General features: G+C 41.2%; 1 protein-coding gene across 2 annotated transcripts in view; it reads left to right on the top strand.

Annotated features, from left to right (window-relative positions):
* Positions 1-26008, top strand: part of SMYD3 (SET and MYND domain containing 3) — a 419966-nt gene that overhangs the window by 166699 nt on the left and 227259 nt on the right. The window contains exon 1 of one of the 2 annotated variants that reach the window (XM_055810877.1): positions 16620-16703. The exons of the other annotated variant lie outside the window; for it this stretch is intronic. The gene's annotated coding sequence lies outside the window, so the exon portion shown is untranslated. Of the gene's footprint in view, positions 1-16619; positions 16704-26008 lie in introns of those variants that run through there. 2 annotated transcript variants of the gene reach the window in all.

Raw genomic sequence — 26008 nt, forward strand, 5'->3', positions numbered from 1 at the left:
ACTTTGCTAAATCCAGCTTTGTGGTGCAGTGTGTGCTGATTGCAAAGAGCTCCCCATTAACCTGAATTTCTCAAGTATTTAATATCCTTGTTTTTGCAAGAGTTTGCAAACCGTAACACTAGAGTCTGCGCAGCTAGCTGTCAATCTAAAATGCAAGCAGTTCAACTTCAACCCATGCAGAGAAGCAGGAGTGAGCTGTGCATGCTAAACCCAACCTGAAGTATGGAAAAGTCATGAGGCTTGCTTAAGAAATGTAGATTGAAATAAATTTCCTCCAAAGTTTGGGTTAATTTAATCGTTAACTTTGGCTTATGTTGTAATTTTGTACTGTTCTTACCAGCTGTTAATGCTTACGAGCTTCTTGTTGTTTCTGACTTTTAGTTTGTTTTACTTTCTAGCAGTTAAGACATTAGGAAGAATGCATGTCTTTGGGACAAAGACAAAATCGAGAGCTTTATATTGGTGCAGGAAATAGAGTATTTCTAACTCCCCTTCGTTTGTATATCATCACCTGCCATGTGCTTTTGGCTGGAAAACCCAGCTCAAGGGCTCTGTCTGCTTCCCCCTCTTTGTCCAGCAAGGGATGCTTACGGGTGGCAAAGCATGTGTCTGATCAGTTCTTACTCAGGGGTACAGTTCTTTGCTTGGCTTTCAAGGTGACGTGTAAGGAAGGCTAGGTAGGCATCCCTATTCTCCTATCAACCCATCATCCATAGTTCAACAGAGTGATAATTTATTGGTAGCTTCAGCTTATATAGTTATCTGTAGCCAAATTCTGGTTAGAATTAATGCGCTATACAGGGATTTGGCCACAGACCTGGGAAGAATCATAAGGCTGTAGAGGCAGCACCTCTACAGGTTGCATTATTTTGGTATCTTTTAAGTATTAAAATTAATATTTGGGCGAGGTAAAATATGTGGAATACTTCTTGCATTTACAGCATATTAGTCTAATTTCCTAGTTTTAGCTCCTGTTTTGTAGAAGTGAGACCAAAGGAGGGCTCAGGAGGGGGAAAAAAAAAAAAGTAAGTAAAATGATATGCACCTTTCCTTCAATGTTATCTGAACTTCACCAAGGTCAGCAGGCCAGAACAGCTGGTGTTACTGTACCTTGCCCGGCACGACAAAGTGTTTTGCATACTATTCATGTACCATCTGCTTAGTTCAGGGATACAATGACCAAAATGGAAAGCAAAGACATTTGCGCTGGCATTGTGTAAAATAGACTGCTGGAAATCCAGAGCACTTCCTAGCTGCCTACTTGTAGTTTGGTCCCTTGTTTATTCTGATAAATGGCTGTCCTGGAGGGTTACTGCCAGCCTTTTGGAAGATTGCGTGCCCAGGTTTTTAGATGTTGAATATTCAGCAGGCACGTGTACACAAACATGTATATCTGGCACAGGCGTGCACTAGGGCCAGATTTCAGACGTCCTTGGCTTTTACACAAGTGTTACGCTAAGACCGCATTTTGCACTAGGGCCAGATTTCAGACGTCCTTGGCTTTTACACAAGTGTTACGCTAAGACCGCATTTCCAGAAAAAATAAGTATCAGCAAGAGCTCATATTTTTAAAAATTTGGCTCCATGGAATAAATTATTTTGATGCCTAAAATGAAATGAAGCAAGAATTTGCTTCTTGACAGTGTCTGCAGAGCATGGGAATATTCTGGCCAGGGTGGCCAGTGACAGATATCTGTGTTTCTCTTGGTTGCTCATTTAATGTGTGAGCACTCAGAGATCCTTTTCAGGAGCAATGGCCTCCTAAAGCGAGCTCTTATGCATAGAGCGAAAGGAATCTGGCACGTATGGGGGGGGGGTGGAAGTGCAAACCCCATGTTTTTAAGGATGTGGCAAATTAAACGAGAAAAAAAATATATATTGTGACAAATGCAAAGACTGTCTTTCTCAAAGCAGAGTCAGTGAAAACTACTACCCATCTAAAACCCAGGAGATTTTATGCAAAGCACTGTTAGGTGAAAGTTGTCATTCAGATGTCCATTGAAGTGTCAGCAAATGCTGGAGTTTGCGTGTTGGATCTTCATTCTGACATGGAGCAGTGCTTTTTAGAAGACCTACACCCAGGAATCAGTGATTCAGCAGTCAGAACTGTGATGTTATCTCAACTTTGTTTGACTTCAGTCAAAACCAGGTGGCCTTTGACACTGGATTGTTCTACTCTTCCAGTTCAGACGTGTAACAGGGAGGCATCAGAGGTCATCAGCACTAATGAAGGCATCCTCCATCTTTTCACAAACCTTCCCAGAAGCTTGCTTTATATGCTGAGCTAACGGATGGCAGTGGAAAGTCCCAGGAGCATGCGTAAGACATTGTTTTAGGTGGAGGGAGAACTGCTGAGGCGTTAGGAGGAAACAACCTTTGCGCTTCCAAATTCTTACCCTTGCTCAAGTGCCTGCCTGTGACTTCTTTTGAAGTCTGGGTCCGTAGGTTTTCAGTTTGACCTAGGACAGCTGTCCTGCACTTTTCGGTAGGATTGTGCTATGAAAGTGCTATTGCAGGAGGGAGACCTTGAGCAGAGAAGGGGGCTGCATGGTCGTTCGCGCCACTTCCATCCTCCCCACTGTATGCAGGCACAGGCGTGGGGCAGTGTAATGAGCTAAAGGGTTACCTGGTCTGCAGGTGTATACAGATGGTGACCACGGGTAGAATATGGTAATACATGGAGGCTTTATCCTCTGAATTTCTCTACTTTATTACAGAATGCCACAAACACTGCAAAAAGTCACCGCTAGCAAGTATGTCTAACATTGATAAAGCAAATATATATCTCTCAAACTACTACAAATTAGTATCAGCAGTCAGTAATATAGTATCAATCAATAGTATAGCAACAATCAATAATATAGCACTAACAAAGTAGGTATATACTATTACAGATTACTACAAACTACTTCACATTAGTGAAGCAAACTTATCAACAATATAACAGCAGATATACTTATGATCAATTACTTATATGGATATATAATACTGGTATCAAGCAAATTAGACAGATTTCAGAAGGGGCCAAACCATCCCAGAGGGGAGGACAAACCAAATCAACCCCAGAAGTGGGTGCAGAGGGGGGTCAATAAAGTAACAGAGTCTCACTTTGATTGAGAGCACCCTCAGCAAGTGTGCAGATGACACCAAGCTGAGTGATATGGTAGACATGCCTGAGGGACAAGATGCCATCCAGAGGGATGTGGACAAGCTCAGGAAGTGGACCCATGTGAACCTCATGAGGTTCAACAAGGCCAAGGCCAAAGTCCTGCACCTTGGTCAGGGAACCCTTAGTATCAATACAGACTCGGTGGAGAATGGATTGAGAGCAGCCCTGAGGAGAAGGACTTGGGGGGTGTTCGTGGATGAAAAGCTGGATGTAAGCCAACAATGCGCACTCGCAGCCCAGAAAGCCACCCGTATCCTGGGCTGCATCAAAAGAAGCATGGCCAGCAGGTCAAGGGAGGTGATCCTCCCCCTTAGCTGTGCTCTGGTGAGACCCCCACCTCGAGTACTGTGTCCAGCTCTGGAGCCCCCAGCAGAGGAAAGACATGGACCTGTTGGAACAAGTCTAGAGGAGGGCCAAAAAAATGACCAGAGGGATGGAACACCTCTCCTATGAGGACAGGCTGAGAGATGGTTTTTTTCAGCCTAGTGAAGAGGAGGCTCTAGGGAGACCTCTTTGCTGCCTCCCAGTACTTAAAGGGCCTGTAGCAATAGGACAAGGGGTAATGGTTTTAAATTAAAAGAGAGTCGATTTAGAATAGATATAAGTAAGAAATATTTTGTGGTGAGGGTGGTGAAACACTGACACAGGTTGCCCAGAGAGGTGGTGGATGCCCCATCCCTGGAAACATTCAAGGTCAGGTTGGATGGGGCTTTGAGTGACCTGATCTAGTTGGTGATGTCCCTGCTTACTGCAATGGGGGCTGGACTAGATGACTTTTAAAGGTCCCTTCCAACCCAGACTATCATATGATTGTATGAAAGATGATCTCTGTCACAGGGCCGGCAGTCAGCCAAGTGTCCCAGATGAGAGTTCAAGAGCTTGCTAGAAAACTTGAGCAAAATTCAACCTGTTTAGGGAAAGGAAATGTACGAGAAGTGCTTGGAGAGAACTTTTTTTCCCCTTTGCCAGACTGTATTTCACTTTCTCAGGTGGTAGTTTGCTGTTGCATTTCCTTGGCTTTGCACCTATCGGTGTTATCTGGGGATGTCTCCAGTTTCTAGGTACCCAGCTGTACTCCAAGGAGGCCAGCTGCACTTTTCAAGGATGTTTTCAAGGCTTACAACTCCCAGGCTGGCAGGAATTTTCTCTATCAGTATTTTTCAGCAGACATTTTCTTTTGTTCAATAATTTGCCCCTTTTAACCAGGCTACCTTTATGGCTGCTCACATCAGGCAGGCAAACCAGCATCCCGCCTTCCCCATGTCACCCTCCACAGGTGCCCTGACACCCCAAATGTGGTGGGTGTGGAGTGGCAGCAGCCTTTCGTCCCACAAGGTCTTATCTTAGGTCATGCTACCCTGGACACTGATTGTGTAAGAACTCCCTCAGGGGGGGAACACTCTGGATCAAGAGACCTTTAATTGGCCATTGATTCTCACTTTTCCCCCACACAAACCGATGTTTGCTTGGCCTTTGCACTGGGGGATCTCCGCAGAAGGGAAGGCAATTGAGCCTTTATTTCATACAATTTCTTCTGCAAAGCCTTGCCTGATTTAAGATAATAAATGGTAATATTTCTGGAATTAGTAAGAATATCTGCTTGCTGCTAATGGCAATTTCATGAGATCTAGAAACAGAAATGATAATGTATTTAAAGTGGTTTTCTGTTTGTTTGGACTGGTCAAGAGTAGCTTATTAGTTACTTCTAATAGAGCTAAGTGCCTGCTGGAGGTACTATAAAAATCCCAATTTACTCATGAAAATGATAAACTTTGATAACTGATGCTAGTAATTTATTTTTCTATTTTACGCTGAGATTAGCACTTGCACACAGAGAGTTAAAGTTCATAATTTACAAGTGCCAGAGGCACTGGTGGGCTATGTTGACAAGCCTTTTAATGACTCCGGTAGGTTTGATAGTAAGAAAAGCCACTGGAAGTGCCACATGAATATTCATTTTAATGATATATATTGGTAGGCAAAGAATTGCAACTTGCATGATATAGCTGTCTCTTAAAAATTAAATGAACATACGGTAAATGATAGGCATCTTAAAGAAGCCCCAAATAGTTTCATTACAGTTAGCTGGCAGTGATGGAATTAAATAATAATGAGAAAAAGAAGAGCTTTCCTTCCGTGTGCAGACTGAAACCATGATTACACTGGTATCACATGTACAGGGTAAGTGGGAAGGGACTGCCCATACCATCTGAAATTGCTGACAGCTGTTAAAATCAGTCTTGTACCACACGCAAAGGCATTAATCATGTTGCTGACTACATCTGTTCTTGGGAAAGGGGACACATCTTGCCTTTGAGGACAGTTACCTGGCTAGAAAAGGCTTGTTTCCAATTATTATGCAGAACCGCATGTCATACCATTGCCACAGACTGTGAGCTCCTGATAAGAACTAATTGACTAGCAATTCCTTATTTGCATTGCATTTTTGATTCCCAGAAATCAATGAGTAACCTGAAAGTCATGACATTGTAGAGGTCAGTGTCTGCACACACACCCCAGCAAGCCACAGAATTTGATTAGCAGGAATAGTAACAAGGTTTTTGTACATTTTTTTTTTCTTTGATGTGCAACACAGCCAGCCGATGTAGGTCTGGCTGAGAAGTGCTCACCTGCAATCTTTTTTTCTCTCTCATAAAACCGGTGGCAGTGTACTCAGGTGCCGTTAAACCTTGTACTGCTGACAACAGTTGATGATCTTGGGAGTTTCTGGTGAAGTGTCATGATGCTGAGGAAGCAAATTTAATTATTTCTGACGTTGTTCCTATGCTGGCTAGAGAAAACAGGATTTTCAGGATGAGCCTAGGAAAAGAAGGTAGCCCATTGAGGAAGATGCTCTAATATCAAAAACATGTGTGCTGAAAGCCTGAGGAATGCCTTTTTGTTCCTCCAGAACAGCAACCCTTGCTTCATACTAAGCAGGATTTCTAATATGGCAATTAATCTAGATTTTCAGGTTCTGCAATGCAGTGTGTGGTATTCTGTATGAATAATGAATGCTTTGAACAACCAGCCATTCTGCAGCAAACTTAAAATCTAGGAGCATCAATTAAATATAATGCACGTTACATACATCGTCATAAATGGTCTTGATACCCCAGAAAAGGTTTCTCCACACAGCTCGTTTTCATTAACATGTTGCATGAGAAAAAGAAAGGTCAGTAATCGTTGTTCGTGCAATGTCTCTAAATTGTCCATTAAAGCTCATGTTAACAGTACCATGTTTTTTTTAAGAGAAAGGCTATTTGTTTATCTCCGTTGCTGCTAATATGCTGAATGGAGTATTGAATTGAATTAAATGAGGTGGTGGCAGGAGACAATGATGAGAAAGAAAGAGAATTGATGAGAAGAGAAAGAGAAATGATACAGAGAAAATGGAAGTAAGTAGAAAGCAGAGAGCTGTGTGCAAATGGGAAGAGATCAAGATATCTACAGATAAGCCAGGCTGGGTGACACTGGGAAAAACAGGCTTCTGAAGTCTCCTGCTGGGCTTCTGTTTCTGTTTTCTTTCAACACATGAAATAGAAGAAAAGTGAAATAAACCCCTGAAAAATATTGTCAAATTCAAGAAATGCTGAAGAGTAGATAAATCAAAGAAAAGAAAGAAAAAAGAGGGGAAAAGGCCCTGAAAAAATCTACAGCTGTGTCTTAAACAGCAAAACCCGCTGCTTTTCCTGGCCCCACTCCCTTGCCACTTGCAAGCAAATGAAATGTAAACTAAAATAACGTTGGTTCAGGAAGAGATGCTAGAGCAAAATCTAAAATGAAGGAGGGGAAATAACAGACAGCGTAAAAGTCGTGGCAGGGACATATGTGGAAAAGCTATGTAAAAACAAGGATCTCTGCAGAGTTACCAGAAATGAGTAGCTAATGTTATTTGAGGTACCCTGCATGGGGTGGGTTGGTAAGATCCAGGCCTTACGGCAGTGCTGCTGCCTCAGGAGTGCTAGACACCAGGTCGCATAAGCGTAGGCGTCTAAATTGGCATGAGATGCCTTTGGGCGGTAGAAACAAACCCATCTTGGAGGTCATACGCCTCGCAACCCCCCTCGCGGCTCTGTAGATACATGTGTATGCGTGGTGTGTGCTTAGCATGTGCCAAGATATGCTTTGTATTACAGCACTGGTAACTTCATACTGCAGTGTGGTAATGGTGGGCAGCGCTGAAGATCTTTGTTTATTAAGATTTTGTTTGAAAACGCGGATTTATAGTCAAGTTTTTGTAGGACCTAGAAGATTCATCAGCCTGTGAAGCCGCAGTGCAAGGAGCCATCTTCCCTGCCGGGCTTTTGGGCAGGTCTGGCTTCTGATCAGAAAAACATTCCTGGTTTGGGCTCTGCTATTTTTGTCTCCTGCGCCACGTGTGGGAAAGCAGTAGTCACATAAACAAGAGTGTCACAGCACTTGCCTTCTTGGTGTCACTGGTAATTTTTTTAATCTAGTACAGTTCATAATTTGGATCAAAATCAGTGTTTACTTTGTGTAATCTCATTCAGCACATCTGTTACACTATATACTGTTAAGGAATTAAAGCATATATATTAAACAGTCACGTGGGCGCTGCACGTTTGTCAAAAGTTTTAATCTGTGAACCAAATGTATGGAATTTGCAGTTAGCTTGTAGCAGCAGGTAACCATAGGGGTTTCTTTACAGGGTCTGGTTTGGTGGTCTTTTTTTTTTCTAGTTTTGCAGATGTTCTTGTATCATATCATGCTCCTTGCTTTCCAAAACTGAGCAGGATCTTAAGAAAAGAAAGAAAAGAAGCTTCTGGAAGAGTTTGATTTTTAAAAAAACCCCAACAACCCAAACTACTAGCCATTTCATAAGGAGCAGCACTTACCTTGTGTGATATGCATTAAAAGGGGAGGGAAAGATGAAATGCTTTACAGCCTTCAAACAAATGGCTAATGTGCACACTAGGACAAGTCTCCTTGCATCTTAGACATTTTCACTTATTACATTATATGACTAGGATTTATGCGTTTATTTACTACTTAAAATTTTCTTCTTTAGGGAATGAAAGATTTCCATATTAGCATGGCAGGAATTTCCTCAAAAGTGTTATGACTTTGCTTACTAATTAAGAAAATCTTTTTAATCCTATGGAGTGAAAACAGACCAGAAGGTTTTTCACTGAAGGCACACTAGCTGTTAAGCAACGTGTATGTTAACACAAATATCCTTGATTTCTTTCTAGTCCTTTATGGACTTCATACACAAATATGAGTGTTCTCACCTACCATTATGTTACTATATATGGATGTAACAAATGTCATGTTGTTATCTTGGACTCTATGTGTCCACGAAGTAGAGACATCTTTTTAGTAAAGCTACTGATTTTCATGAGCTCTTCACAAAAAAAATACCTAATGATCTGTTAATTCTGCTTTTTTGTTGGTTTTTTTTTTAATAAGGAGTACTGATATTTTATTTATTTTTTTTAAAAAAAACATCTTAAGCAAGATTTTCCCCATTTTTGATTAGTGAAAAATCAAAATCTGAAAATTCATTTGATAGGAGGCATTCTCACGATAGTAGGCATACATTATGGCATGGTGTTCTAAAAGAATTGTTAAGAAGCTGTAAAATGATATTTGTAAATACAATATCATGACAACCAAAAGTAACAACTTATTTTATAGGTTCTATGTGCTGAAGCAGTGCCGTAAGTTATTTTTATTCCTGGCAGAACAAAAAGCCCACTCCCTAAGACATTGATTCTTTATCAGTTGCTGCACGCTGTGTAAGCCGCTATACGCTATAGGAGAAGCTATGCTATGGACTGCGCTGCCTAGTACTGCCCCATGGTACCTCAGAGGTTCTGCTTACTGGTGAAGATGCTCAGCAGTGTCTTAATTTAATAAATAATATATAGCATCACCAGCAGCACTGTTGTAGTTTTTTGTTGCTCTCTGTAACCTGATCTTCACGAGGCTGGGGCATGGTGTGGAGAGGCAGAAAAAGCCACAATGATTTTGTAGTAGTAGATGGTAAGAGTGTGAGCAAGCTCTGTAGCGTGAAGGTATCTGTAGCTTCTCTCTTCTGGAGGCACATTATGGTTATGTTAAGCAGGCTTCTGGAGGACTAGGAAGCTGGAATGCATTTTTATTTTACTTATTTATTTTCTTTAAACAGAAGTACCTTCTATTTGATGGTTTATGAAATAATGAACCAAACTTTAATGTGTCGAAGGTTGTTGTCTGGCGCTTTCCTGGGTTAGATTACATGTTGGGTCTTTTATACCAGAAGTAGGAATAGCAGTGTTTGAAAATAGAGACTTGTCTGTTCCAGTATCTTTAGAAAGGTATTCCTTGCTTGAAACAAGCATATCAAAGGATGATAATTAGTGCAACAAAAAAGAAAAATGTTTCAGTGTTAGCAATTCAAATCCTATTGATTTGTGTTGGTTTCCTTGGAGAAAGCTGCATTGGGTGACATTCGTAGGAGGAAGTGCAGTGAGCAGTGGGCTGAGCGTTTCGAAGGGCGCATCCCAGAGCGGAGGGAAGAGGGCACCTGGGCTGCCGCACGGAGCCGGCGGGGAGAGGTGCTCACCTGGCCTTTGGTATTGCCTTCTCAGCATTGCTGCTTTGTTCCTCTCTTTTTCCTGGTGTGCTGCTAGGAAGAGTCAAGGAAGCACTTTGCACCCCCTCCACTCCCCTGTCTGTAATATCATGACACTTTGTTTTTAGCATCTTAATGAAGGAAAGGTTTTCCATCATCCTCTGCAGCGCTGAGGATCCCTTCTTCTCTGCAACTTCTGTAAGACCACAGGGTTGATCAAACATTTTGAGGCACCAAAGCAACGCTCTTGTGCTGCAACAACATGGTGACTCAGACTCACTGTGTGGAAACTGTAATCGTCTCCTGCCCGCTGGAGATTTCACATGGGTTTGAGAGTGCCTGCTTGGAAATCAGTGTAATGGGTCCAAATGTTTTAAACCGGTGATAGTCTTTTTCACAAGATATTTTTCATTTAGTGGCCATATTTTGATAATAAGGTTTTAGAAACAAAAGGGTTGGATTCTGCAAGCCTTTACTCTTTTTTTCAGTCCTGTTAATTTAAGTGGATTTTCTCCCTATTTCAACTATATTAAAGATAAAATTGAAGAGATGTTTTTGACTACTGTTCATAAATGTACCACAATCTACGTTTCTTACTGAACAGGATTTGAATTCAAGATGTCCTAAAAGATTAGTATTGGAGTCATGTAGTATCTTATCTCAAATATCCCTTTCTTTAAAGCTGGTTTCAACTTTTGTAATACTTAAACCTTCTGCCTTGTAAATAATGCATATGTGCTATGCCCCTATTCAGTATTCAGTCTATTGTTTTCTATTATCTTTCTTATTTATACGGTCTTCCTGCTGTAAAATGAAGAAGGTTTTGGACATATTCCCCCAGGACTTGAAAACTGTTAGTAGAATTCAATCCTCTTTCTTACAGAAATTTGAATATAATTTGAATACATTAAAACTAATCTTAAAAAGGTAGCATTCTTTGCAGAAAGGTATCAATAAGCGTTTTGCAACAAGTTGAGAAAGTATTTTGTATGTCCCAGTAGTTTGCTGTTATCTTTCAACAATCGTAGAGAAAACTCAAAAAATGACTTTCAGAAGTCATTTTACAGTGTATTAGAATATCAGTGTATTAGAATATTAGTATAGCTAAAGTTTTACTCATTGCAAATATGATTCTTCATATCATTTTGCAAGCAAATGCGCTCTGCGATGCTGCAGCATACGCTCGGAAATGGCTTCCTGGGGACTGCAAAGAGGCAGCTTCAGTTTGGGCTGGTTTCCGACGTACTGCTGAGTCTGAAAACTCACATCGCCTCTGCTGGCTTTTTTGTTTTCTGAAAAGATGAATTGAGGGGCACTGTGCATCCCATGGCTGTGTATGTTGTTCTGTAGGTAGTTTTTCTTGAAATGGTAATGTTTTTGCAGTAAGGAAATCCAACCCTGAGGCTCAGGCTGGCATTCTGTATTTGTCCAAGTAAATCTTGTGCAGCCTTTTCAAACAGAAGCAACATAAAATTGTGAGTTAAAATTACCTATCTGCTTGAGGATTGATAGAGTAGGCATCTTCTTTGCACTATAAAAATGGCAATAAGAATGGAAGTTGAGTCAAGCTGGTTTATACACCAAAGAAAATAATGAAGTGAAATAGAACAGAATAAATCCCTTTTCATGGGACTCTCTCTCAGCTGCCGCAGATGCAGTAATACAAAATGGTAAAGCCACAGAAGTGGAGCAACATGTGTGAGAGAGGGCTCTGCATAACAGTAGCTTCCTGAATAAAATAGCAATAATGCCAGATTCTTGTAGTCCATTATTCACAATTCAGAAGACAACTTTCTAAATATTTGTAGTTTACAGCATACAAATAAATCATAGAGTAAAATAATTATATGTCAGACCATAAGGTATGAAAGTGTTATACTGTTTAAGGGGCCTTACAGATCTTGTATCACTTAATCATTTTGTAAATACGGGTTTTCATTGTATACAAAATGTATGCACAGTAAAGGCAATTAATGTGGACAGTACCAAAATGATACGTACTACAGCAGTAAATAATCCAGATAGTTGAATTTACCTGCTCAGGGATACTTAACTGTCACACCTCGAGTTGTATTGAACGGTTATAGTTATGGCATTATAATATACCTCTTACTAGAGGTCGACTTTGCCTCAGTTTCCGCTAGTTACAATTTATTATGTCAAAAAGTGACTACCTTTAAACTCAGCTAATTAATTACTGGCTTAATACTTGGCAGTCTTGTTACTTTGAAGCAGGGTTTAAATCCAAGTTATTTATGATGGCAGTTCAGGCACTGGAAGTGATCAGTTTTCATGAGCTCCAAGTTACTCAGGTTTGTGGATCAGCACACACTCAGTCATATACGTAAGAAGAAGGAAGGAAAGCAGAGCAGTGACAAAGGAATAGCTGCTGCACAAAGAAGTACAGCCCCCACCATGATGCAACAGCAGCAGCAATTGCATCAGACACACCAAAATATCATTATCTTGATTTTTAGAAGAAACCTCCTGTTTTGCAACCACAATTACTTTCAGCAGTAGCGTCCATGTTTACTCATCTGAGTGTTGGGCCAGGGGTCCCATGTGCCATGCAATCTCAGGTCTCAAAGTTAGCTTAGGTTCTTTAGTTGGGAGTTCCACAGAGAAATCGGAGCATCTGCATTAGATACCTCCCTCTTCTTATTGACTTTATGGCATCAGGTAACCCAAGCATTTGATTTAGTGCTTTAACACTAGATACTAAAGCCCTCCTTCCTGTACGTGGCTAACCCCCCAAACAGCTCGATAAGCTATACATACTGTGCCATGACTTGATTCTGCCTTAATTTAATGAAATGGCTGTAATCAGAATTAAGTGATGGCAGAGTCTGGCTTACCATTTACACAGTATCGTTATGAGTGATATAAGGTGGGAATTAACAAAAGCCTGTCCTTCAGGGCAGTGTTGGGTTTCACCTGAAAGATGCTGGCAGTGTGGCAGGAGGCTGTGAGGGAGCACACGGGCTGCTTCCAGCTGACGTGAGGGGGTGATCTGGTGTGCATCGCCCCTTGGTTTTGTCACAAGCAATGTCTTGTTCAAACAGGTTTTCGAAGAAGATCAGAAAACAGGTTTGTGTTAAGCTCCAGTGTTTCTAACCTCTGAACCTCCTCTTTCTTTTTCATCACCTTCCTTCAAAGGTGAGCCATGATTAAGTTAAAAACAACAGAGCTACTTCTGGTTTTATTTTCTGCAGTATCTTTCTGTGTCTAAGATATTAAATCATTGCTTTTATGAAAGAAACCCAAATATGGAAAACTTGGATTTTCTTTTGACATTATGTTTACTGAAGACCCTGAATAAACATAATTTGTGAGTATTGTGAGTTATAGTCTATGTCAAACCATACATTAGTGAGAAATGTCCTTGAGTTCCATGGATATATAATGATTTTTTTTTAAATTAGGCTTAATGGAAAGATTGAGGGAAATTTTATGTATAAATTGGGATCCAGAATTCTGTGAAAAATGCAGATGTGTCATGAAGTAATAAAAGTCAATACGTCTAAAAAAATCTATTACAATATTATGTTGTTTATTAGTGTCAAATTCAAACAATTGGTAATTCTGGCTTTGTTATTTTTATTGAAGCTGATTTTGGGTGGACTGAATTGCTCTTGGGACGTGAGTACCTGTCCAGGGAGAGCTCTGGGTGGCATTTCTATATTAAGTGCCTTAGTGGCATTCCTAAATCCAGGTGGAGATGAATCAGTGTTCTGTCTCAGCTTTCTTTTTATGCTTTTGCAAGTCTTGCTGCAAGGAAGTATGTTAAAATACAGTGAGAGAGGAGGAATGAAACTCATTTTTACCCGCAGGCAGTAGTCATGTGTCATAGATCAAGGTTATAAAAGATTGTAGCCTGCAATATAGCAGTGAGCATGTGCTGCTGGCTGCTGTGGCTCCTGGAAGCGTTGTTCCTATGAGGGAAACTGTCCGATTTGGTCCTTCAGTCTGTCTAAAAGATGTCTTGTCTATGTCACAGCACTCACATTATACAATGCCCCTTCCTTAGATCAAGCACACAATTCTTAGCTCCTTAGATTTCTTAAACACAAGCTCAGGAGTGGTGTGATCCATATTTACATGATCTAGGTTTTATTTTTCAAAAGGTAAAATATAAGATGAATGTGACTGAAGAGGCAGCTTTGGCCGTCTCACCAGCTGAGCACTCCTCAGCCTCCCCTCTGCTGAGCTGCAAAGCACGTGGCCTTGTTGTTCCCAGTGAGCCCACACCCCGGGCTCCCCCAGTGCTGGACACTGGAAATCGGATCCCCATCTGGGCCAGGCTCAGTTTGCTGTTTGTACCCAGCCTAGTTTGTACCAGACCCAGACCATTCCCAGCATATATCTTGTTCCATCTCTCCACCTCCAGGTGTCCTTTCCCATGACCAAAGAGCAGAAGAGAAAATATACTGATTTCTTATTCTTGCCCTGTAAAAGAGGTAAGGCCCAGCATGCCAGTGTTTACTGGCGCTTAACGGGACACAACTGTCTGAAGATGCTGCGTGCATCTTTAGTGTCAGCACGTTTTATTTCTGCAAACAAAAAAAAGTCCAAAAATAAAATAAAATCTCACATTATTTTGAAGCATTAACAAAGGTTTTTTTCTTTCCCCTTTTAAAATAAAGCGTAAAATGAAACTCCAACCCCAAATGCCCTATTGCTTTTAGAGAATTTATAACATGATCTCTGTGAGTGTGACGAGTTATTAAAGCATGGAGTTTTCATTACAGAAATTATTCAATTTGAAAGTTTCAACTTGAGGTGTAGATACAGATGCCTTAAATCACAGAATCTAAAGACAGAGCAGGCTTTACAATATTTAAACTTCTGCCTGTAAAATTATGCCACTGTTGCTTGTAAATATGCTAAAAGCCTCCTGTAGTGTCTTGTAAATATGCTAAGCATCCCCTGTAGTTAATTCCCCCACTACCATTATAAATGGGAGCAAAGAAAAGGTATTTCTTACATTATAGCTTCTTTTCCCAGGTGTCAATCTGCTGTTTTGTTTGGCATTAGCAGCTCCATTCCTTGACTGACAGGCTTCAGAGTTTGCTGTAATTGTGAGCCATGCTCACAGTCACTGTGCTCTAGAGTCAGCACTGTACTGTGTGCTATTTTTTCAAAAAAAGGAGCATTACAGTGCCAACAAGTAATAAATAGAATCGTAGAATCATTTAGGTTGGAAAAGACCTTTAAGATCGAGTCCAACCATAAGATCCTTTGCATTATCACATGATAGTCTGAACTGCTACAGTTATAATTGTCTTAGCACTCCCATTATAAACCCGAGTTTTTATGTGTTACTGAAAGAAGTGGTGCAGGCTGGCCTGGCAAACTGCCTATCAAATACCATGCTTGCTTTCTAATATTCATTCCAGGAGCAAGACTGTATAGGTAGGAAAAGGGAAAATGATTTCCAGGAGATCCTGGTTAACAACAGTGCCGGGGGGCTGACATACAGGGGCTGCATTGGTGGGCAGGTGCCGGAGCTAGCCATGGCCAGCCAAACATCAGCTGTAGCCAAAAGTCCCGTCCAGCGTTTGCAGGGTGCGGAGCCCAGGCAGCGCTGCCAGGGGCTGCCCATGGCACGGCTGTGCTGAGCCCACCGCCGGCAGCCAACCTCGGCCCCGGGCTCTGGCCAAGGGTCCTCTCCTGGGTGCAGCCTTGGGGACCTGGGGGGACCCTGCTGGGGGTACCCTGAGTTTACACGGGCTTTTCTGCGGGAGGGTCAGGACAAACATCGCGAGCCCTGAGCCAGCTCCTCAGTGTGCAGAGGGTGTGTGTGATGCAGCAGCACAGCCCCCAGACCCTTCTGGGCTCGTTCCCAGCAGGGACGTTTCACAGAGGTATGGCCCACAGTGATGAAATTGTTTTTTTCTCTTCATATTTCACCAGCATCGGGGAGGGGGGCAGCCCAAGAATTATTTAGGGGCAGTCTGGAGAACAGAAAGAAGAAAATATTATGTTTGTTGTGCAAGTCTGATTTTCCCATTGATTGCGAAGGCCAGCTATAAGTTACATGGTTAATACTAATTCAGAAATCATTTATGATGTACTAAAGCTGGAGTATCCCTATTGAGTAATGTGCTGTGGTCAGTAGAGTTCATCTGAAATGATGCCAGCTTAATGAAGAACATTGTTTGGTCATAGCTCTGTGTTTAGCCTTGAATCATCTTCCTTTTCTTCTTTAAAGAACTGTTGCAGCTTTTGAGATGCAGTTTCTGATATTATCTCGACCGCCTTCTCTTTGTTTCACTGTATTGTTAAAAATGTATTATTTCAACCAAAATTTATGATTTTGTTTTGTTGTTTGGGAAATGTAAGGTTCTAGGTCTCTGGGCAGACCACACTACTGCAGTCCTGCCGTCCTGTGAGTTCTGCTAAAATGGGATCTTATTGCTCTTACTATGTTCTTTAATGTGTATAGCATACTTTTCATACCTATTTAAATGCCCTCTTTCTGCAGTTTATTATTTTATGTGCTGTTTTTCTGTTTTCCGCACAAGCCAACATAATTGCCTTCATGTACGTTCAGGAGAAGAATGATTTATTTACCAGACAAAAAAAAAAAAAAAAAGGTATTGGGCATAAATAACTTCTGAGTGTGTTCTAACATTCTTGTATTTATTACATGGTCATACAAACATGCCTAGTTTGAGAGCAACTCTTTGCAGAAAATAGATTGCAAAAAGTACAGAATGTGTCTAGAGACTTTTCAAAAACACAGTTCTATTTGTGCTGTGAGGACCAAAGAACTGTGAAATATGTGGTAAAACATAATGCAGAGTGATTTTTACATACCAAAGGTGCTGACACATACTAAAACCCATACGTGCTAACAAAGACCTGAATGTTAAAGGTCTGTTCAGAAGCTGAATAAAATTCTGAATAGACTGGAAATATTCAGAGTTGTATTTTAAGGGCTTAAGAAATGAGGTATTGTGTCTTTCTGCAATTCTTTTTGTGTGTCACTTGGGACTGTATTTACATTTTTTGTATGCTGTATTGTGTACCGTCAGTTTTTCTAGAAAGTAATTTTGTAATGAGGTGTCAGTAGAAATGAGGTAGATTTATTACACTTCTGTGACTGGTTATCAATAACTTGTTGCAGTGCGTTATTTCACCGTGGGATAAACTGGTTATGGTCTAACACCCCCTGCTCATTCTTCTTCCTGCTTCTATTTAACATTTCTACTAAATATTCTGTTTAACATTTAGTGCGGTATGTTGGGTGGCTTTTGTAAGGTCAGATACTGTTTTGTCTTTAGACAGAACTTGGCACTAGAGAGTTATCAGTGTTACAGAACTGAAATTTTGATCATTTGGTCTGGGTTTTTGTTACAGCTTTAATTCAGACTGCCCTCTGAACGCAGTCTGGTGTGCATGGGGAGTCCCAATTCGTTTTCTTGTTATTGGTTCCTTACTAATAGAAAAAGCAACAAGAAAGTAAAATTTGAAAAAAATTGCAAATTTTTTTGCTGAAGAATGGCTGCTTTTTGGGTTCTTTTTTTTCAGGACTAGTTAGAACAGGTCCTTGAACTCCACAGACTTCATTCACATACCGCTTTACTAACTGCTGAACAGATTCTTCTACAGCTGTTCCTGTTGTTCTCTTGTCTCACTGGAAGCTGTTTGAATAACAAAAACATAGATAACCCTTTTTCATCTGAATGGTGCTTCCCAAAAGAGGTGGAGTGTTGCAATGGAACGCTACTGGTTTGTAAAAATACTGTTAGGTTTAGAATCCAAGCTCTTTCAAATTCAAAGATATTTCAGTTTTGGTACTTTTCAATATATAAATGCTGATTTTTAGTACATGCTTCAGCAATATAGCAGTCATAAGCAAAGATGAAGTTAAGAAGATGAATGAAGAACATTCCTTCCTTTTTACCGTATCATTTCTGTTCATCCTATTGTGGCTTTCAGGATTATCACTGATACTTCCTGAAAACTTTGCAGTTGTGTGACAGTCTAAAAAACATGGATTATGAGATAAAAATTGGAAAGACTTCAAAGTCTCTTGGCCCTTCCAGTGTCTAAAGATACCTTTTAGTATCCTCAGAGAATAACTTTGCTACTAATTGTTTACAATATGTGTTATGTTTCAATGAATCTGCATCTTTCTTTTGGGATATTTTTCCTGGTTATTAGTCTCAATGCTGGTCATTTTGTTTGCGTATAATCTTATTCATCTGTGCAGTTGTCTACTGTAAGACTCTTTCATCCTGAACTTGGTATTTCCACTCAGTCTTCTGAAGTTATCCACATGGCTTTTTCCTTCCTTCCTTCTGAGTTTCTCATCTTAATGTCAATCCCTGTTGCAATACCTTCCATTACCACTCTGGAGTGCATAAACACGCTAATTATGCTAATAGCTTTTCCTGGTGTCTTGACGCAAGTCTGTTCAACTGAGAGTGCTGGTGAAAAGCAACTTAAAACAACTTGTCAGCCCTACCCAGTGAGTGCTGGCAGTCACTCTGCCGTTCCTTTCCTCAGTTATTAAATGTAAATGTTCAACAATATTAATTTTCTAGCTTCAGAAGACTCATAACTTCTGTGACCCTGCAACACTGCTATGTATACCTGGGGGGATAAGGAGCCAGAAGAGATATACTTGGCAATGATTTTATTTTTCCACTTCCATCCTCTTCTCTTTCCTTCCTTGCAAGGGTCATACCAATGTTCATATGCTTCTTGAGTCCTGTGAGGCCAAAATGTTTTGTTCAGCCCACCATTAATTTTCCAAAGCTGTTTTTGAAAGTTCCCTGTCATCGTTGGAGGTAAAATGGCTTTTCCCATTGCCTTTGCCTGTTCGGGTCAGTCCTGCCCAAATCATCGGGGACCAGAAGTGGGGGCGTCTTGTTGCTTTGGCCTTGGAAGGCTTGTCTGTGCCTGCTGAGCCTGACCCTGCTGCCATTGCTGCCTTCGGGAGACATCCTCTTCAGGGTAGCCTTGAGTTTTAGGAACTACCTTTTCTTTTCCCAGGCACCAGGCCTTGGGGATATCCCTTGTGCTCCTGTACCCAGGGCAGCAGGCTGTGAGGTCTCAGATCCCTGGGGGGGAGGATGAGTATGGAGTTCAGATTTTCTCAGTCCCTCAAGTATCTGAAGACACTTTCTGGTATACATGAAGAGAAATATTACTACTAATTATTTACACTAAATAGTTCCCCAAATGTGTTACATGTAGTATCTGCGTACAAGAACAGCTCACTGAAATATTTTCATATAATTGTTATATGGTATATATTTCCCAAACAAAAAAAAAGGTAACAGGCAAGTTAAAGTGGAACAGCCTCTTTTCCCTGCTTCTGCTCCCCCAGTTTTCTGTTTAAAGGCTTTTAATAAATCTTTTATAAACATTACCTCTCAGTTAATTTAGATTAATTAAAAACATTTCTTTGGTCTTAGCTGTTGGATATCAGTTCTGGCCTGCTGATACGATGATAGAAAATGTGATACAAAGATTTTAATTGGCAGCCGGTGCTGAATCACTGCTCCTGCTAGCTGGCAGGGGCAGCCTGTCCTGGTGATATTCCTGCTGGTTTGCCAGGTCCCTCAGCAGTCCTGAGGAAGCCGTGGTAGCTCTGGCTGCCAAGATTTTTTCTATGTGTATCAATGTATAAGCTGGCAGGGTATTGAAGTTGATTCTATTATTTCCCCCCCCCTCGGAGATCACTTAGCCTTATTTTTAATGTAGGTTTCTTTGCTTCATGTGTCTCTGCATCCACAGAGGGGAAAAAAGCATTAAATAATTTCTCCTTCACTGCTTTTATTTGATTTTCTAATTTGTGGTGCTATGCCCAGGCCCTGAACCTTTTAAACATCGTTACATGCGCCGCTTCAGGTCTCGCTCATGCTGATGCTTTGGGCTCTTGACTTAACATTTCTCTACCGTTTCCCCGTGGTTTCTGCCGCCTTTGGGAGTTCCACCAAAAGAGTATTTAGATGTGAAATGGATCATTTCTTTACCCTTCATTCATTCCCTTTTGCTATTTTCTTGTGCATTTTCTCTATTGATGAAATGGACGCTTCTTTCCTGTACCTGCCATACCGGCAGGTCGGCGCGTGGTGCAGGACGGAGGTGAGCCAGGCCTCCCACTCGGGCAGAGCCCAGAGCCAGGCAGTGCCCCACGGCAGGCAGATATGTCACCGTGTTCTTGTGACGTGGAAGCACGTAGAGTCTTAGTTCCTCAGTCTTCTCGTTCGTGAAATGGGAATAATAAACTTCCGCGTGTGGTTAGCGTTCAAGGAACGTTGGTGAAAACTTCTACAGGAGTTGTTCATATAGTACAAGGAAAAAAAAATGATAGAGACTAATTAAATAAAGTAGGTGTTGTGCTGCATACTTTTCATTTGGTAAGCAAAGCTAATACAGGAAGGCCATTAGAATGAAAAATTGTGTCTTGCTTGAAACCTTCTTTTGGTTCTTTAATTTTGTAAATATCTTGTCAGTTGTTCTAGGAAAAGCCAAATTTCTATCCCATGTGAGAAGTGAAAACATCGCTGCCAGTCCCCGGACCCCTGAAGTAAAATGATGTCTCAGTAACCCCATTCTGTTTTACAAATATGCAGAGACGGTAGCGTTTGGCCAGTAGGGTGAAATTTTGGTATCTGTTCCTGCTTCTAGATTTACAAAAGCAGGTTGCACTGCCATGTTAAAGTCGGGCATAGAGACTGGGATTGTAAGAGTTGCGCCGAGTTAATGTCCTGCAAAAATCAGACCAGATTTTCAGCTGATGGATTTAAGCACACCTTTTATTAAAATAATTCAGTTTTTCCCTATTACATCAGCAGCAATAAATTCCTCATATCACTGTGAGATAATTAATAATGTGGGATTATGATCTGTCTGTGCAAAGTAGATAAATTAAGGATGCAGAGGTAAAAAATGAAAATCTGATGATAACATCAAAAATAAAACAACGAATGGGTGAAGGAACTACTATATTTAAAGAGGTATCATGTACCTAGAAATATGGTAGAAGTGTGTAAAGAACTGGTAATGTAGAGTAAGGAAATGAAACATATATGATGCAAATATGTCTCATATTTCAAGGAAATATTCCTTGAAATCAAAAGAAAATTTTAACAGAACAGTCTTTAAAAGTCACGAGCGACGTTTTGCAGAACACACAATTTTCTCATGGTATGCACTGCTTCTGGGGGAGTGGAGTTTATTTAAATTCGATTAAGTGTATATATATTTATAAATCTGTATTATAGAACATATGCCCTGTGCTCCTCACACATCAAGCATTGTATAAACACTGTGAGATCAGTGAGTTCTGGTGGGAGGACTGAGAACAAATACTGGCAGTACACATAAAAACAGAAAAAAAGAGGTGCCATTGTTAGCTTATAATAAAGAAAATGTTGAGTTAAGGAATAAATTCTGTCCTTTTGACTTCAGAGGTGTTGGACCTTTCTACCATGGATCTGGTTCTGGCCTGCAAGGCAGCAGAGTCCTCTGTGTGTGAAGCAGGTTTGATGGGTTTTGGTGGGCTGGACTCATGCCAGGCCTCCATGCACTGCCTGATCATTTCTTGTGAAATGCATTAAAGTATTCCCTTTTTTAACTTTGGAGAAGTACTTTGTCTGCGAAACGCGTAGATGCGTATTCGCTTACACTTCACAAGTGTGTGAATGCATGGGGTGAGATAGATGACAGTAATTTTTGCGGTTTAAGTTGCCTCTTTATCACAAGGAAGCAAATAGGATCTGTATGAGGTACATGCTATTGCAGAGTGTGCTCCTTGCGTAGCATTCGGCTGCGGTTAAAGCCATCAAATCTCCTTTATGACTCCTTATATCTCAAGACTCTATTTGCTTCAGATTTAGGGTGCGTAATTCGCCTGTGGCTGCATTCAAAGCAATGTACTCCAGGCAGGAGACCAGCTGCGGGATGCTGCCCTGCAAGGATGGAAATTCAGGCACAGAACATCTGCATAAGCCGGGAAAACTTGAATTTCTAGTGCTAGAGGAGATGTCTGATTCAAGAAAGGGTTTTTCTGTACTAATTCTTAGTAGGGATTCTCACTTAGTAAGAGTTATTGGAATTTGCTGTTCATTAATCTCATTAGGTCAGACAAAATGCTTTGTTTAGTGTGATATGTACTAGTAAAAACCCCATGTTTAGACATAAAAGGCTAAGCAAAATGCTTACAGCTAATTAAAGAACATTGTTCTCTATTGCTTGAAGGACCTATTGCATCCTGGTAGCCTTTATAGCCCATTTCTGATAACAAAACAGATAGAGACACTAATGCAGTGTTTTAAATATGCCAAAAAATTATTAAGGGTTGCCTGAAATACTGACTTAAAATTTTGGTACTGAAAATATTTGAAAGTGACTGCCATTTCCATGCATTAAGAAAACAGACATGTTAATTCTTGGGAAAATATATTATCTTATCTATAGATTCTCTGAGTTTTGGAAGTCTGTTGCCCATTTCATAGCCCGTATCATTCGATGGAACATTCTGCTGGAAAGATCTATCGTTTGAGAAAACGGTCGTTTATGTAATGAGTTTTCTTGGGTCTCTGCAGTTCTGCTTTGGTTCTCATGCTCGGTGCAGCTGTGCCATGGTTTGGACAATGAGGCTGTTGGGTGCGCAGGTGGGTGTGCTGCTCCCTTTGGTGTGTTCTGAGACGAGTTGGCGGCAGCCGCCCGCTGCCCAGTGCCCAGGGCTCTGTAAGTAATTTGGTGGAATTATTGGATGTTACAATATGCTGATACGTTTGAAAAGAGGTTACTATAACAATGGGATTATAAGAAATGAAAGATGTTGACTGTGTGTCAAGTCTGCCATGGCCAAAGGCTGGCCTAGTGTGATAGACAGCCAGCAATGACAGGCTTTTTTTTTGTTGGGGGGGGATTTAGTAACCCAATTTCTGTTACAAAAAGATTTTACAGCCATCATATATCTTGATGAGGATAATCTAGACACAATTTATCTCTGTAATCTAATTTGGATGATTATTTACTGAGCTATTTTTTAATGTTTTTACCCTTACATGCACGGTGTATACACTAATGCCAATTTGCAACTAATCTTTTTAACCGATACAAAAATTGAACCTGTGCTTTTGAATGCCATGCTAACCCCCGGCTTGCGTGACACAGCAGCACAGTCCCTTCGGATGAAACGTTGGCCTCTGCTTTTCTTCTGCAGTGCCCTCGGTTTTGCAGGCATGGCACCAGCACAGTCCCAAAAATGCACTTTGGGAGACACGGCTTGCGTGGCACTGCAGCGTGCTCTGCGTGGTGCTTTGGACTGGCCTGTTTTAACCTGTGTAGTTACGTAGGAATATGTAATGGTATCATTTGTTGGAGATGGATTTGCAGCTTGCATTATTTTTACCGTAGCACAGGTCTTCTCTTCTGCTACCTCTGGAGGATGTTTCAGGTGGTTAAAGGAAAATCCAGTCTCTTTTCCGTGAGCTACTTATGTATGATTCTCTTTGGCTCACATTATGACATCAGCTTTGTAGAATATTTTTTATTCATTTTCAAAGCATCTGAAAAAGGCAATAAACTACCTTAATTCCTCTCCTTCCGCCTCCACACCCCCTCCCACCCCCCCCACCCCCCCCATCTCAATGCAGCCCTGCAGCTGCACGGCATTGCCGTTTTGTGGGTTTGGGCTGCCTGTACAGTGCAGGCAGATCAGGAACATGAGACTGAGCACTGGCAGTGATTTCTGAGAAATTGTGAAACAGTGATCTTTCACTGAGAAGAGAGTAGAGGCGAGCTGTTGCGATACTTTCCATTTGAAAGCTGAATGCTCAGGAAATGCAGGGGAAGGAAAAGGAAAGGGTAGGAGGAGGGCGAGGGGAACCTTTGGGTGTACTTAGATTATCAAATTACAGACTTTGTGAAAAATGAGTTATGAACTTCACTAGGAAGCAGTGATACAGTAGAAGGAAAAGATGTAATGAAACATTTCTGCATTTGAAGAAAGCACCTTTGCTGCTCACCTGAACTTAAGCTGAATTTTGGTTTGAATATTGAAGGAAATGATGCATCATAGGACAACAGGGCTTTTCAGATGCCCGTGGCAGTTTGCATGCAAAGTCATCCCTTAACTAATGATAATTTGTTCAGAAAATCTTGTAGGCTTGCAGCTCTTGTACTCATGTACTCCTTCGGGGGGCATAGTGCTAGTCTAGCAAAAGGTGGGCATTGTGCTGATTTAGAATCATTCTGATTTGGCATTCGATTGGAAGTTGCGAGGTAGCTCTGAATGGCAGGTTGCTGAGGGTGTCTGCCAAAGCACCTGGGTCAGAGGGTGGAAACAGCTTTCAAGCTGTCCTGCACACGAGGAGCTGTGGCTTTTACTGTTGAAATTTTAATTCTTATGGAAAACAAGCAAAGCTGTAACTGGGAACTGAGTCCCGCATCCAAAGGAAGAAAATGTGGATTTAGAGTTCAGGTTGGACTCCTCTTTAATTACTGTTCTTGAAGCAGGGACACAACCAACATGGTCAATCCTGGAGACTGTCACTCCCTGAGAGCAGAGATGAATTGTTAATCCATGGGAGCTCCTTTTTGTGCACGCCTATTCTTGGCTGCTGAAAAAGTGCCATGCTCTTACATGAGTATATTCCTAACAGGCAATAACTGATCATAAGATGAACACTTGCAGTATATTATATTTTATCATCAGTCTCTTTACTTAATAAGGCTATAATAGCAAGTCGTTTGAAGTCAGTTTATTTTTTTAATGCACACTGCTGAATGTACAGAAAATTGGTGGGTAATTCAGGATTTTTTTTAATTTAGAGGATAAGTACTACTACAGATCCATTAGTTCTGTGACAGATACACCTAATACATGTCGTGGTTTAACCCCAGCTGGCAACTAAGTACCACACAGCCACTCCCACCCTCCCTCCCTTGCCCCCAGCGGGATGGGGAGGTGAATGAAAGAAAAGTAAGACTTGTGGGTTGAGTTAAGAACAATTTAATAATTGAAATGTAATAATAATAATAAGAGCAACAAGAATAATAGGGGAATAAAACCCCAGGGGGGAAAAAGACCCAAACAAGTGAAGAAACCCAGGCGATGCAAAATGCAGTTGCTCACTGTCCAGCCAGTCCCCCAGCAGCGATCGGTGGCTCCCGGCCAAGTCCCCCCCGCCCCCGTTTATATACCGAGCACGACGTTCTGTGGTATGGAACATCCCTTCGGCTAGTTGGGGTCACCTGTCCTGGCCCTGCTCCCTCCCGGCTCCTCGTGCACCTGCTCACTGGTAGAACATGGGAAACTGGACAGTCCTGGATTTAGGGTAAGCACTACTTAGCAACAGCTAAACCACCAGTGTCTTACCAACATTATTCTCATACTAAACCCAAAACACAGCCCTGCAGCAGCTACTAGGAAGAAAACTAACTCTATCCCAGCCAAAACTAGGATAATAATGTCTTGTAATTTTTAGGAATTATTTAAACCAGCAGATAGCCTTCTGCTTTTTTAAATGCTCTTTTAAGCTAGTATTTGAAATACTTCAGAACAAAAGGTTTCTGTAACTAATTTTTGAAATGTAGATGTGCTTTAAAATACGTATCAAGTCACAAGTAGGAACATGTGGCATTCTAACCTGTTTGTTGCTTTGAGGGCCAGCCAAAGTTTCAGTGCAAAGTCTCAATATCCACGCTTGCCAGAGAGTTGATTTGTGACTTATCCAGAATAAAAGTGTGTGTGTAAATGGGGTTGCTCATTCCTGCCCAAATCCTGCGCAGATTAAAGCACATCACACCTGCAGCACACGCAGCAAGCTCAACCAGGTGTGCGTGCAACAGGAGTGGGGAGGTGGTAGCTGTTGTACATGGACATCCCTGTGCCATGCCCCTTCCACGCTTCCAGGACACGGCAAGCAGAGTGGCTCTTCTGGCAAGACTGCAGCGAGCGGCCTCAGCCAGCACTTCATTAAAAAGCTATTGTTACAAAAAGTGGCAGAAAAACTGCACTCATGGGGTAAGCTTTGCCGATAGGAGTAAAAGCTTTGGTTTGCTCCTCAATCGGCAGATCTGACTGTGTGCAGGCAGGGAGCAGACTTGCTGCAAGATTTTGTTTTACTATTTTATTCCATTTCATTAAATTTTTTTTTTCACAGTTGGTTTTTACTCTGGTACTATACTGAAACTGAGTTTAGGGCATTGTTATTAGCACACATGGAGTGAACATAACCCAGGGAAAGACATGGTTTTACCATGGGAAGTGTTGTACTGTCATAGCG

The sequence above is a fragment of the Falco peregrinus genome, chromosome 7, assembly GCF_023634155.1.
Source record: "Falco peregrinus isolate bFalPer1 chromosome 7, bFalPer1.pri, whole genome shotgun sequence".
Lineage (NCBI taxonomy): Eukaryota > Metazoa > Chordata > Aves > Falconiformes > Falconidae > Falco > Falco peregrinus.